Here is a 16142-nt window from a genome sequence, read left to right on the forward strand (position 1 = left end):
TGTTCCTTGGAGTGGTGTCACTCCCTGGGGGTCAGGGACCAGATCCAGGCAGACTTCACTCTGCATAAGGCCCAGCTCTGCATAAGAGGCCTAATCTGCCTTCCTCCCCCTTTCCCTTGATTAAAGAGTGGCTTTATGTCTATTTAATAGTTCTGTGCATTTTATAAGTTAACACTCACCTACTTCACAGAATTTTGTGAAGATCAACTAAAAATGGAAAAGTTTTAATGCATTATGTAAATGCTATTATTATGATCAGTATTATTACTAGTTTTATTATTCTATACACTAAGGATAAAAAGAAAAAATCTTCTCTTGAAGAATACAATCTCCTTATGGGATACAAAACATTAGCAGCATATATATATAGCATTTTGTATTCTATTTATATATCTCATTTGATCCTAATCACAGTTAGTATTATTTTTCTGTTTATACAGATTAAGAAACAGAGGTTGAAAAGTTGGTTTTTTCCTTTTTATTTTTAATTTCCCCCCCCAGGTTACATGTCTTGTGGGGGTGATTTCTTGCTAATCAGATGATCCTGGGGCTCCTGGATGGCCTCTTCTGTCCCCTCAACTTCTGAATTTGTGACATATTTTTTAAACCCTTACTTTCCGTTTTAGAATTATTACTGTGTATTGGTTCCAAAGCAGAAGAGTGGTAAGGCCTAGGCAATGGTGGTTAAATGACTTGCCCCGGGTCACACAGCTAGGAAGTGTCTGAGGCCAGATTGAATTTAAGACCACCCATCTCTAGGCCTGGCTCTCAATCCACTGAGCCACCCAGCTGCCCTCTACATATTTTCTCAATAGCATTTGATCTTTACCAGGATTTGCCATTTAACTGTGTTCAAAGTAATCTCTGATTATATTGTAGTTTTTCATAAATTCCCATCCATTCTCTATGATTATTCTTTTTCATTTAAAAAATGAGCTTTAGTTTATTTTCACTTCTCAAACCAAATTGAGAAACCTATTCCAATCATATAATAAAATGTTACTCTGCCTTAGCCCCTAAACCTCTTCAAAATGCCAACTATTTCTAACTGCTACCTATATATTGAGTCCCCAAGAGATTTAAGAATCAGTACTTCTGTTAGAAACAAATCACCTCTTTATTCTCCTTTCTTTCTTTCCACAAGCAAGCACACAAATATTTCCTAGGCATTCTAAAGGACCTTAGAATCACTCAGATCCAAAACTAACTGAAGAAATCATTTGTCAGTCCCACAGAGCAGAGACATTTTTAAGCATTCTATTACTTCTTCATATAATACAATAAGAAATTTCACAGAACCTCAAAATCAGAAGGAACCTCAGTGCTCATCTAGTCTTGCATTCCCTACCTAAAATATTAAATCTTCTTGACAACAGATTCCAGTAATGGGTAAATTATTATCCAAGATAACCCAACTATGAATCAACCCTAATTACTGGAATTTTTTTACTTAGATTAAGTGAAAATTTGTTTTTTTTTTTAGTCTTTCCCCCCCCCCCCATTCTGTTGGTACAGTTATCAATACACATTTTGACAAGTTGGCAGGTAATATGACAGATTGCACACGGGTTATCATACAACACATATTTCTGACATAGCCATTGTGCAGAGACGGCAGGGACCTGGTACCCCTTAAATCAGGCAGGCTGTGGACAGGGAAATTCCCTTCCCTCTTCCTGTCCTAGTGACTCCCAAGGCAAAGACCATTATCCCTGTATGTCCTTTAAGTTGAGATAGACAAAAGAGATACACATTCAGGCCACACCTTGATAGCCTAAGCCCTGAGGATCTGAGACAGACCTCACACCCACCAAATGCCTGAGTGCCAGAAGTCACGTCCACACTCTAGTAAAGGATACAAAAACCCCTGAACTGGGGAATGGAGGTGGGGGGGGCAACCCCCCCCCCCATCAATTGTTACTCCACTCATGCTGTCTTGCTGGCCATTAATCCTATCTTACTAATAATAAATCTTTTTACTTTTAAACTAAGTTTGGAGTCCTCTCATTCTTGAGAAAGGTTTCCTTCCAGAACCCAGGGGTGTTCACCCTTTGCACCCCTATAACATTTCTATGTTCATCATGCTACGCAAAAGACACATATTTCTTATACCAGAGAAAAATTCATGAAGGGAAATAAAGTGAAGAATTGCACACCTCAATCCGTATTCAGAATTCAGCAGTTCCTTTTATAACAGTGGATGGTCTTTTTTTGTTAGGGGCCCTTTGGAGTTTTCCTGAATCCTAGCATATTTGTTATGTACAGTTAATCATTGTACATCATTGCTGTTTCTGTGTGCCATGTTCTCCTGGTTTTGCTTACTTCACTTTGTATCACTTTATATATGGCTCTACAAGGTTTTTTGTGATCATCTCCTTTGTCATTTCTTATGGCACAATAGTATTCTATTACAATTACTCTGAGGTCATAATTGCTGCCCTTACTTTATTAACTTCGGCTTAAATATAGTAGGTTCTGTTCCAGTCCTTTGCCCTTTCCCTGTCAGTATTTCTCTACTTTAAATGTATTTCTTATAAACAAGTGACAATATGTTTCAGTGTAACTCCCACTTTTTTTTTATAGGTTTGCTTTTTGAGATCAAACAAAGCAAATCCAATATTTCTTCCAAGTGAGAAATCTTCAAATGTTTGAAGACAACTATCATATTTTGCCACCTCCTCAAGCCCCATTCCCAGCCTTCTCCACAATAAATATTTCCAATTCCTTCAACTGGTAAGTTTTCAAATGTCTTATTAATGTTCTCTAGCTTGTCAATATCCTCTATAAAACATTGTGTGCAGAACTGAACTCAGTATTTCAAAGGAACCTTAACTACATAATAAAACAATTAGTTACAAGTTAATAGATATTTGGTTTCTTGATGCAATGGCATGATTCTACCATTATACTACTCAAAGAATCTTCATAGGCTCTCTATTTGTTCACTGAATAAAAATCCAAAATTTTTAACTTGACATCGAATACCAGTTATTCCTATTATTCTCTCATTTTAACTACCTCAAGTAATCTAAACAACTAGCAAAAAAAATTACTCAATCTATTTCTTTTGAAAACACTAGAAAATATAGGAATAAAAGGGCCTTTCCTCAAAATGTAGCTGTCCAGGCACATATTAATCTTGATAATATTTTACGGGTGCTCAAAAAGCTGACTCTTAGGATATTTCTAATAATTGATTTCAGTAACCTAGAATTAAATTGAACCTTAACCTTGCCAATTTCCTAGCCCTTCCCGGATGCTACACTCCAGAAGACTGGTCAGTTATCTCAGTCTCCTTGTTAACATATGTATCAAACAAGGTTAGATGCCTTAGACCATATGGGCTCCACCTATACCTATTGTCTTAGAATCCCACAGTTTGTATCTGGGTGATGATTGCCTTATAATGCTAATGTATCAGACCACCTGTCTAATTATCATTTTCCCCTTCCCCCTAAACTGTTGTAACCCGAAAGAAAACACAAGTATGTCAGGCTAAGAGAAAAGCTCTTAACCATGGAAGCTCTTCACCATCAGAGCTCTTGACCACCAAAGCTCTCTTCCATCAGAGCTAATTCACTGTCTGACTACTTCATGTCAGAACTTCGTTTGTCTTTGTGTCTTTATTCTCGCCTTCTGCTCTCCTTCCCTTAGACTTTAACCTACAACCCATTTTTCTCTCAGTCCCTGGTTCCCTTTTCTGAGTGTTCTACCCACTAGGAACTTTTGTGAAGTTGGTGGCCGTCTTCACAAAATAGGTAGTATTTATTTGATAAGCATCTACAATGGGGATAAGTGAGAAGCCTTCCCAATAAGATCAGGAGTGAAGCAAAAATGCCCATTATCCCCACTACTATTTAACATTGTATTGGAAATGCTAGCTGTAGCAATTAGGGGAGAAAAAGAAATTGAAAGAATTAGAGTAGGCAATGAGGAAACTAAACTATCACTCTTTGCAGATGACATGATGGTATATTTAGAGAATCCTAGAAAATCCACTAAAAAGCTAGTGGAATTAATCAACAACTTTAGCAAAGTTGTAGAATAGAAAATAAACCCACATAAATCATCGGCATTTCTATATATCTCCAACAAAACTCAGCAGCAAGAGTTAGAAAGAGAAATACCATTTAAAATTACTCTAAACAAGATAAAATACCTGGGAATCTATTTGCCACAGCAAATTCAGAAATTATATAAAAATAACTATACAACACTTCACACAAATAAAACTAGATTTAAACAATTGGAAAAACATCGATTACTCATGGGTAGATTAAGCTAATATAATAAAAATGACAATCCTACCTAAATTAATTTACTTATTCAGTGCTATACCTATCAAACTGTTATAGGGGAGCAAATTGGTGAACCCCTGGGTTCGGGAAGGAAACCATTCTCAAGAATGAGAGGACTCCAAACTTAGCTTAAAAGTAAAAAAGAAAGATTTATTAGTAAGATAGGATTAATGGCCAGCAAGACAGCATGAGTGGAGCAGCCATGGGAGGCTCTCCCCTGAGTCCCCCAGTTCTCACTCTTTTGTATCCTTTCTGGTAGTGTGTACGTGACTCCCTGCACTCAGGCTGGGAGTTGGTGCAGGGTCCGTCCTAGACCCTCAGGGCCTAGACTGTCCGGGTGTGTCCAGGAGGTTTATCTCTTTGCCTATTTCAACTCAAAGGAATTCCAAGGACAATGGTCCTTGCCTTGGGGTCTCAAGGGCAGGAAGGGGGAAGGGAATTCCCCTGCTCACAGCCTGCCAGAGTCAAGGGGTACAGGGTTGCTGCCATCTCTGCACAATGCCCATGTCAAAACTACTGTCACGTGGAATCTAGAAGCCCCCAAACTTGTAGTCTAGAAAGATTTGAAGAACCTCTGTTTAGTTAGCTGGAAGGTGAAAGTCCTGGGTTTGACCTTGTGAGTGATGGTTCTTCCCTGAGGGAAAGTCAATTTCACTAGTCTCAGACTAACAATAGGCCTTCTAGGAGTTTATGTGCTGGATGGCTAATCCCATCAGATGTTAAGTATCTCTTTTGTCCCAATGATTTCTACTAGGGCTAAGCCAAAATCCTTTACCTGGGTGGCCTTGGCTTTGGCTGGGTCTTTCCCTTTTGTGTCCATTGTAAAGCAACAACCACTCACTGATATTCCAGTAGGGAACTCCTCATTTTCCTTTGTTACCACTATAAAGTCAATCAACTATCCCTCTCATCCTTTGTCCCCATGTTTCCCTAGAAAGGTATTTAAGCATCCCAACTTTAATGGCTCCTCTGAATTGTCCAATCTAATGCCCAGTTGTCTTTCCCAGGGGTCAGGGACCAGAACATCCAGAGTTCAATCCTCTGAAGCTGTGTAGGCATGTGGCACACAGCTCTGTGTAGAGGCCTAACTCAGCCCTGTACCCCTTTCCTTAATTAAAGAGTGGCTTTTCTGACTATTTAATAGTTCTGTGTTTTTTCCTAGACAACACTACCAAAAACTTTTTTATAGAATTAGGAAAAAAATATTACAAAATTCATCTGGAAGAACAAAAGATCAAGAATATCAAGGGAAGTAATGAAAAAAAATATGAAGGATGGAGGCCTAACTTTACCAGATCTCAAATTATACTATAAAGCAGTGATCATCAGAACTATATGGTACTGGCTTAGAGATAGAAGGGTAGATCCAATGGAATAGGCCTGGAGTAAATGACAGTTGCAAGATAGTGTTCAGTAAACCCAAAGATCCCAGCTTTTGGGACAAGAACCCACTATTTGACAAAAACTATTGAGAGAATTGTAAAACAGCATGGGAGAAATTAGGCTTAGATCAACATCTTACACCCTATACTAACATCAACTCAGAATGAGGAAAACTATAATCAAATTAGGTGAACATAAAATAGTATACCTGCCAGATATCTGGCAAAGGAAGGAATTTAAGACCAAGTAGGAGCTCTGACAAAGGTCTCATTTCCCAAACATAAAGAACTAAGTCAATTGTACCAAAAATAAAGCCATTCCCCAATTGTCAAATGGTCAAGGGACCTGAATTGACAGTTTTCAGATAAAGAAATCAAAACTATCAATAAGCACATGAAAAAGTGTTTTAAACCTCATAATTAGAGAAATGCAAATCAAAACAACTCTGAGGTACCACCTCACACCTAGCAGATTGGCCAATATGACAGTAAAGGAAAATAATAAATGTTGGAGGTGATGTGGCAAAATCATGACACTAATGCATTTCTAGTGGAATTGTTGAATTAATCCAGCCATTCTGGAAGGTAATTTGGAATTATGCCCAAAGGGCTTTAAAAAACTGCCTGCCCTTTGATCCAGCAATACCACTGCTTGGTTTGTACCCCAAAGAGATAATAAGGAAAAAGACTAGTACAAAAATATTTATAGCCATGCTATTTGTGGTGGCAAAAAATTGGAAAATGAGGGGATGTCCTTTGATTGGGGAATGGCTGAACAAAATGTGGCATATGTGATGGGATACTATTGTGCTATAAGTATTGATGATCTGGAGACTTTCCATATGAACTGGGAGAACCTTAATGAACTGATGCAGAATAAAAGGAGCAGAACCAGAAGAACATTGTACACAGAAAGTAAAACACTGTGAAAAAATCCAATGTAATGGATTTTGCAGCAATGAAACAAGCCAAGGACGATCCTGAAGGACTTATGTAAAAGAATGCTATCCACATTTAGAGAAAGAACTATGGGAGTAGAAATGCAAAAGAAAAGCATATGACATCACTTATCACATGTACATATGGGTATGTGCTTTAGGGTTTAGGCCTTAAAAAATGACTCTATAGCAAAAATGAATAATATGGAAATAAGTATCAAGTGACAATATTTGTAAAAACCCAGTGGAATTGCTTGTTGGCTCTGGGAGTAGGGAGGGAAAAGAGGAGGGAAAGAAAATGAATCATATAAACATAGAAAAATATTTTAAAATAAGTGAATAATTTTTAAAAAATAAAAATTCCTTTAGAAAGAAAAAATAAAATAAAATAAAACCCTTCTAGAAAATATAAAATATTTGGGAATCTACCTGCCAAGATAAACATAGAAATTATATGAATACAACTACAAAACACTCTTCACACAATTAAAACTAGATCTAAACAATTGGAAAAAACATTAATTGCTCATAAGTAGATTGAGCTAATATAATAAAAATGACAATCTTATCTCAATTAATTTGCTTTTTCAGGACCATACCTATCAAACTATCAAAAAACTTTGATATAGAATTAGAAAAAATAACAACAAAGTTCATCTGGAAGAAAAAAAAATCAAGAATATCAAGGGAACTAAATTTTAAAAAATGTGAAGGATTGTGGCCTAGCAGTACCAGATCTTAAACTGTATTATAAAGTAGTGGTCATCAAAACAATATGGTACTGGCTAAGAGATAGAAGAGTGGATCAGTGGGATAGAGTAGGGGTAAATGACCTCAGCCTAGTGTTTGATAAACCCAAAGATCCCAGCTTTTGGTATAAGAACTCACTATTTAACAAAAACTGCTAGCATAACTAGAAAGCAGTATGGTAAAAAAAATAAGTGTAGATCAATATCTCATACCCTATTCCAAGAAACATTCAAAATAGGCATATAATTTAAATATAAAAAGTGATATTTTAAGGAAATTAGGTGAATATAGAATAGTATACCTGTCAGATCTATGAGGAAGGGAAGAATTTAAGACCAAGCAAAAGATAGAGAACATTGCAAAATGTAAAATGAATAATTTTGATTATATCAAATTTAAAAGGTTTTGTGTAAACAAAATGAGAAGGGAAGCAATGGACTGGGAAAAATTATAACAAAATTCTCTGATAAAGGTCTAGTTTCTCAAATGTATAAGAAACTAAGTCAAATTTACAAGCAATCAAACCATTCCCCAACTGACAAATTGCCAAAGGATATGAATAGGCAGTTTTCAGATGAAGACATCAAAACTCTCAATAATCATAAGAAAACATGTTTGAAATCCCTCCTGATTAGAGAAATGCAAATCAAAACAACTCTGAGATATTACTTCACACCTAACAGATTGGCCAATATGTCAGTAAAGGAAAATAATAAGTGTTGGAGGGTATGTGGCAAAACTGGGACACTAACCCATTGCTGATAGAGTTGTGAATTGATCAGACTATCCTGAAAGGCAACTTGGAATTATATCCAAAAGGCTTTTAAAGAATCCATGCCCTTTGATCCAGCAATTCCACTAATAGGTTTGTAACCCAAATAGATTTTAAAAAATGGGAAAGGATCTATTTGTACAAAAAATATTTATTGCTGTGCTTTTTGTGGTGGCAAAACCTGGAAAATGAGGGGGTGTCCCTTAATTGGGGTATGGCTGAACAAATTCAGTATGTGATAGTGATGGAATAAATTGTGCTATAAGGAATGATGAAGTGCTTGATTTCTATAAAAAACTGGAAAGACCTACATGAACTGATGCAGAGTGAAATGAGCAGAACCAGAGAACATTATACACAGTAATTGAAACGTTGTGGGATGATCAAATTTGTCATATTTTGCAATGCAATGATCCTGGACAATCCCTGAGGGGCTTATGAGAAAGAATGCTATCTACATCCAGAGAAAGAACTGTGGGAATAGAAATGTAGAAGGAAAACATATGATTTATCACTCATATACATGGGTATATAATTTGGGGTGTAGGTTTTAAAAGATTACTCTATTACAAAAATGAATAATATGGAAATAGGTTGTGAGTCATAATACATGTATAACTTAGTGGAACTGCTCATTATCTGGGGGTGGGGTGGGGATATAGAGGGAAAGAAGAGAACACAAATCATGTAATCATGGAAAAATATTTTTTAAATAAATAAACAATTTTTAAAAATTATTCACTCTCCCCAAATTTGACCCATGTATCCCAGTCTTCAAACCATTTTTTACACTTTACCCTGTGCCAAGAAAGACTTCTACTTTTCATCTTTTGGCATTCTATTTCTTATGATACAGTTCAAGTGTTACTTCCTTAATCGTCTTTTTGATTCTCTCAGCTGGAAGTTAATAAATAAATGATAAAGCATTTTTAAGCATTACCATGTGCCTTGTAGTTCAGACATATCTGAGTCTTCATGACCTCATTTGGGATTTTCTTTGCAAAGAAAATACTTGGCCTCCTAATTGCCTCCCATGTGTAACTATGGAAAATAAGTATTTATGTAAGTGCTTAATGTAAGTCAGGGATTTGATATTTGGGGTGTTCAGGGAGTACTAGAACTTCTTGAGTGAGCCCTTTCCAGGGCTGTTCATCCATCTTTAGTGTTCACCTTTCACTCAACTCTCACCTGCAGCTCCCACAAGCTGTAGAATGCACAGTAGCCAAACTGTAGGAAAACCAAATGGGTAGATGGGCCAATGGGCTTCAAAACTAGCGATGAGTTGGGAAGATGTCTACCCTAAGCAGGTGAAGACTTCTGACAGAATGTGGGGAAAGTGAGAATAATGAAGGCAGCTGAAGCAGACTCTGTGGAGTGCTTGGCATGATTAGACATTGTAGATGCCAAGGTCATCCATTGTAACTGGAGCCACCACTGGTCATCCTGACTTTTGTCCTGTCACTGGACTTCAATGACTCTGGAAGAGAAAGACAGATGACTTGGTTCAAATCTGTCTCACTTAAGTCCAATTCAAGAACAAATTATCGGCCTCAGACACTTCCCAGCTGTGTGACCTTGGGCAAGTCAATTGACCCCCCATTGCCTACCCTTACCACTCTTCCACCAAGGAACTAATACACAGAAGTTAAGGGTTTAAAAATTAAAAAAAAAAAAAAGAAGAAGAAAAAAAAAGAACAAATCATCACCCTTATGATGTCACTGGTCCCCTTTGAAAAGGAAAGACTTAAAAACGAAGGACTGACAATGTAGGACAGAGGTGTGTTCAATATTTTTACCAATAGTATTTGATCCTTGTATCAATCATATGAGGTAGGAGCCATTATAGTCTCCATTTTATAGTTGAGAAAACTAAGGCAAATAGAGGTTGATTTGGTCAAAATACACTGAAAAAAAAAAAGATAATCCTTTGATGGGGTATGGTTCAGGCAAAACAACAATAATTATAAAAATTAGCATTTATCAATGATCAGGGTTAGCAAAAAGGTTTAATTATATTACTTTATTTTATCCTTAGAACAATGCTGTTATTAGATAATAGCAGATAGATGATGAATATCCTGAATTTACAAAAGATGAAACTAAGTTTAGGAGATTTGTTCACAAGGTCATATGTCTGATAAGTACTCAATGCAAAATGTGAACTAAGCTCTTCTTGAATCCAAGTGTATTGCTCAATATGCTATACTAATTAGGCAGAAACAATGATTTGAAAGCCATATTCTAGAAGATTGCTGGGCATAAGTCAAATCATGTAATTATTAGTCACTCAGAAATTTAAAATTCTAAAGTAGATTGCAATCTATTATCAGCAATGAAAGGATCCAGGACAATTCCAAAAGACTCATGATGAAAAAGGCTATCTACTAGAAAGAACAGAAGGGGTCTGAATGTAAAGTGAAGTATATCATTCTACAATTTATTTCCTCCATGAATTTTTCTCTAGTGTAAGCAATATGTATCTTCTTTCACAACTTGTTGAACATATAATATATTATATGATAGCACACGTACAATCAATATCGTATTACCTGCCTTCTTGGGGAGAGGGGGAGGCAGGAAAGAAGGAGAGAATGGGGATTCCAAAATGTCAGAAAACTATTATTAAAAATTATATTGACAGACATGTAAAGTAGATTGCCACTTGCAATTATACAGTTAAGCACAGAATTAAAAATTATTGATCAAACTTATAACAATCATTCCTCTTTCAGAAGGAGGTAACTAGTTCATCTTTTTTTCTACTTGCTGTGACATCATTTAGTGAAATGGATGTACTATACAATAGTTTTTTATATCTTTGTTTTTCTTCTAGTAATTCGTTTTAAAAGGAGAGTTCAGTACTTAAAAGTTTTTTAAAAAGTAAAGTAAGCACCCTTGCCAATCTTCCACCTATGAGACAATACACCGAAGTACAAGGGTTAAAAAAAAAAAAAAAAAAAAAAGAAAGAAAGAAAAAGTAAAGTAAGACAATAGCAATCCAACACTTTGGGAGATCATATCAAATAATACTGGAAGTCAAATGAAATTAAATCTGTCAACTCTTCCAGAGAATAGCCTTTAATACATATCAATTCTTTTATATAATTGGATACAGAGACTTCTTTAGATAGTATCTTTAATTTATATTCCATTTCAATCAGGCAGAGGATGCCAGAAAATTATACTAGCATGCCCTGCCATATGTCATTAATTGTTTATGTGAAATGACTTTACAAAGAACAATTATTTCCATAGGAACAATATTTTAAATGGGTGATTGACTGATAATATGGATAGAATTCATAATGTTATGGGAAAAGGTATAATATGTTCATGTTTTCATTTTTAAAATATATTGGTCTGGGTAACATTATGTGGAGTTATAACTCCTGACATTAAACTCCAGTGACCCCCTGTTACTTTGGGGAAAACATATATACCTTTCATTTGCTTTTCAAAACACTTCACAACCTGGTGACAATGTATATACTGGCACCTACTTAAGCCCATCTTACTTTTCTCCATTGCTCTCTAGCTAATCTACGCTTTTTATTTCCTTTGGAATATTTTAGTAATACATGGTTTATAGCCATATAATATCATCAAACAAATACTAGGCTTTTATTTTTTTTTGTTTGTTTGTTTTTTAGATTTTTTTGTTTCAGGAAGAAGTTTGAAGTTTTCAAAAGTATACACTATTGCCAAAGTGTAATTCATCTTATTCTTCAATTCAATTCTGCTCCCAACTTGTTCATCTTTTTGTATCTAAGACAAATGGGCCCCAATGGTTTTTGATCATCCATCCAACTACATATCATAATCTGGAAAATAGGAATATTCCTTTGGTTTTTCCTGTGTTGATTACTAGTCTAAATTAGCTTGAGCAGCTATAAACCTTATTTAGTTGACTGAATTTTTCCTGGGATTGAAGCGAACAGTACAATGTTACCTATTAATAGGAGCATCTAGAATACCTTATTGTCTATAAGGAATAATTTTTCCATTTACACTAAGTTCTGAATTGTGTGTCCTCTATAAATATTTGGTGAATATAATTTTCCTTATGTCAAATACCATAAACTCTCTTGTTATGACTTCAAGGAATCTTATATAATTTTCACATATACAACAATTATTGTTTATGTAACCATTGTGTTTAAAGAAGTCAAAGACAGGGAAAAAGGACTTAACTTGTTTAAAAAAATATTTATAGCAGTTCTTTTTGTGATGGCAAAGAATTGAAAACTTAAAGGATATCCATCAGTTGGGGAATAGCTGAACAAGTTGTGGTACGTGATTATAATGGAATTGTGCCATAACAAATTATTATGGTGATGAGATAATCTTAATTTTCACAATTCCTAAGATTTACCCTGAAAGAAGGGCTCATCATTTTAATATATACATTCTTCCAGTGATGTTCTATGTTCATGAATAATGGAAGATATAGCCTTCCAAAAATTAAAATTAAGGGTGATCCAAATAGTATGGAGAAATAAATACTGAGATTAGAAAGGATACAACATTTAATGAACAACAAATTATGAAGGTGACATCTAAAAGATGGAATCAAATAACTATATGATAACAAAAGAATTTGAGATGTCCACATGACAGAATCAAGAAATAACTGGCAGACAACCTTGTACTACTTGAGGAGTTGGAAGTTCGACCTGAATTTTAAAGTAAACCAGGAATCCCAAGAGTTAAAGTTTGTGAGGTAGAGTATTCTAGTCATGGGAAACATCTAGTGAAAAGATGTAGAGGCAAGAAGTCCCTTGATATTATATTCTTAACCACCCAATGAAAAGTGCACTAAGAGAAGGATCGCAGCAAATTAGTGGACCCATAGTGAAGAACATATGGAAGGGTGTGGTCAAGAGTCACACAAGAGAAGCAGGGACTGATGGATGTTGATATACATTATTGATGTCAATATCAAATAGAAATTGATCCAATGGACCACATATTTAATTAGAAAACTATAAAACCAAATTATCCATGTTTTATTATTTTTTCATTTTAGTTTTCTTAGTGACTTTTAATCTGGTTCAGCTTCACTAAGAAGTTTTGCAGCCTTATGCAGCTGATGGGTCTCAAGTTTAATACTTCTGAAAATCATTGGAAGAAATGCTCACATTGTTAAGATAGCAGATCCAATAGAATATTGAAAAAAGTAGTTGTATGGTCTGCTTGATTGTCCTTTAGGGGCAAATAATAAAATCCATATTTTTTTCATTCACTTTCATTTAGTATCTTTCCATTTCTCAGATACCTTAAGAAATTTATCCCTCATTTTCTCAAAACTGTAAGTCTTTTATGCACATTCTTAATGAATACTTTGATCCAGATATTTTCCTCACATTTTAAGAAATATTTAGTGCCACTTCTCCAGTCTCGTGTAGCACATTAGAGACTGATACTGAAGTTTAAATGTAGTTACTTCTCTGTCATTGATGGAGAGAATAGTATATTAGAAACATTTTTATATTTCTTTTTCCATTTAACCCCTCTTTTTTGGCCTTCCTTCCAATACTTTCCCTGAGATGATGAAGCTTAATTGAGTTTCATACCAAGTTTTCTACAGCTGCCAAAGTGATTTTCCTAAATGTGTAACTGCCCCACCCTTAACCCCCCACCTAATAAATTCCGGTCTCTCCCTGGAGTGGAGATTACCTCCAGGATCAAATATAAACTCTTCTGTTCGTCATTGAAAGTTCTTCACAACCTGGACACCTTCCAACCTTTCCAATCAAATTCTGCTTCCATCCACTCTCTCTATGATTCAGCCCCCTGGCCCACTTACTATTCCTTGGACATAAAACTACATCTCCTGCCTCCATATTTTTAACGGATTATTCCCCATTACTGAAACGTCCAATGCTTAGAGTCCCTGGCTTCCTTTAAGATTCTGCTCAAATTCCACCTTCTAAAAAAGGCTTTTCTTAGTTCCCCACGCTCCCTCCCCCCCAGTTGTTAGTGCAATGCTTCTTAAAGATACTTTCCATTTACTCTGTACTGTTTGTTCTGATTTATATGTTTTCTTATCATTACAATGTTAGCTCCTTGGGGGTAGCAGCTGTTTTTGCTTTTTTTCTTTGTATCCCCAGTGCTTAGTATAGCATCTAGAACCAAAATTATAAGCACTTACATACTTATTGGTATATATAAATGCATGTGTGAATATATATAATATATGTACATATATATGTTCTTCCTCTTATTCTCACTCTTTTTTGAGGCGAATTTTACTATAACAATTTATTCTTCTTCAAAAGATTTTACAAATTTATAAATTTATGTGATCCATAGTTGCTGTTTTCTCTGATTATCATTGAGAACAATCTCTTATTGAAGAGACTTAGTGACACTTCTGGCTTATCTCTCAGCTTATTTTACATTAGTGGAACTCCCACTGGAAATGATAGGGTATATGGATATCTGACCTTTTCCAGCTCATTTTATAAAGGAGGGAGCTGAGGTATGTAGGGTTACATGACTTGTCAAGATTTACATAATTATTAACTTATCTTTGGGTTTTTTTCTTTCAATTAGATATATAGTTTGTTTTTTTATTCAAAAAAATCAGTGGTATGACTGTACACAGAAAACTTATTCAGAAATTACTATTAAGAAGAAGCCAATTTCATGTTTTTGAAATCTTATTTAGCATTTCCCATATCTAGGACCTCTTGACACTCATCTTTCATGTGTGTGTGTTTAATACATGATTGCTGTTTTATTGAAGGAAAAAAAAAACTGCTGGTCTTTTTTTTATTGTAAGCACTTTTGTAAGCAAATATTTAGAAACAAAATCCCAAAACATATTCCTAAATAAACTAGTGATAAATCATATGTTTTCATCTGCATTTCTATTCCAACAGTGCTTTCTCTGGAGCTAGATAGCATTCTTTTTCATAAGTCCTCAAAATTGTCCTAGATCATCATATTGCTGTTAGTAGCAAAGTTCAAACATTTGAACTTTCCACAATATTCCAGTTTCTGTCTATAATGATCTTCTAGTTCTGCTTCTTTCACTCTGCATCAGTTCAGTTAAGTCTTTCCAGCTCTTTCTGAAATCACTCTGCTTATCAATACTTAAAACATAATAGTATTCCATCATCATCATGTACCACAATTTTGTTCAGCCATTTCCCAATTGAGGAACATCTCTTTAGTTTCCAATTCTTTGCCCTCACAAAAAGAGCAACTATAAATATTTTTGTACAGACAGGTTCTTTCACATTTTAAAAAATCTCTTCAGAATACAGATTCATTAGTGATATCACTGTAATAAAAGTTATGTATTCTTTTATAGCTCTCTGGGCATAATTCCAAATTGCTTTCCAGAATGGTTGGATCACTTCACAACTTCAGCAGCAATGTATTAAGAGTCCCAATTTTTCCACATTCCCTTCAACATTTATCATTTTCCTTTACTGTCATATTGGCCAATCTGATAAGTGTGAGGTAGTACCTTAGAGTTGTTTTAATTTGCATTTCATAAATAAGGAGGGATTTAGAACATTTTTTCAAATGATTATTGATAGCTTTGATTTCCTTATCAGCAAACTGCCTATTCATATCCTTTGGCCATTTATCAATTGGGGAATGACTTGGATTCTTTTAAATTTGTCTTAGTTCTTTATACATTTGAGAAATTAGACCTTTGTCAGAGAAATTTATTATAAAATTTTTTCCAGTTGGTTGTTTCCCTTCTAATCTTAGTTGCATTGATTTTGCTTGTACATATTAAAAATATAATATCATAATAAAAATATAACATTGTTTCATATCTTTAATTTTCTCTTTTTTATTTTTAAATAAAAAATTTTTTAATATTTTTCCATGGTTCTATGATTCATGTTGTTTCCCTCCACTCTTCCCTCCCCCCTTTCAATACTGATAAGCAGTTGCACTGGGTTATACATATGTTATCACTTGATATCTATTTCCATATCATTCATTTTTATAATAGAATAATATTTTAAAATCAAAATCC

This window comes from Gracilinanus agilis, chromosome 4 (genome assembly GCF_016433145.1).
Source record: "Gracilinanus agilis isolate LMUSP501 chromosome 4, AgileGrace, whole genome shotgun sequence".
Classification (NCBI taxonomy): domain Eukaryota; kingdom Metazoa; phylum Chordata; class Mammalia; order Didelphimorphia; family Didelphidae; genus Gracilinanus; species Gracilinanus agilis.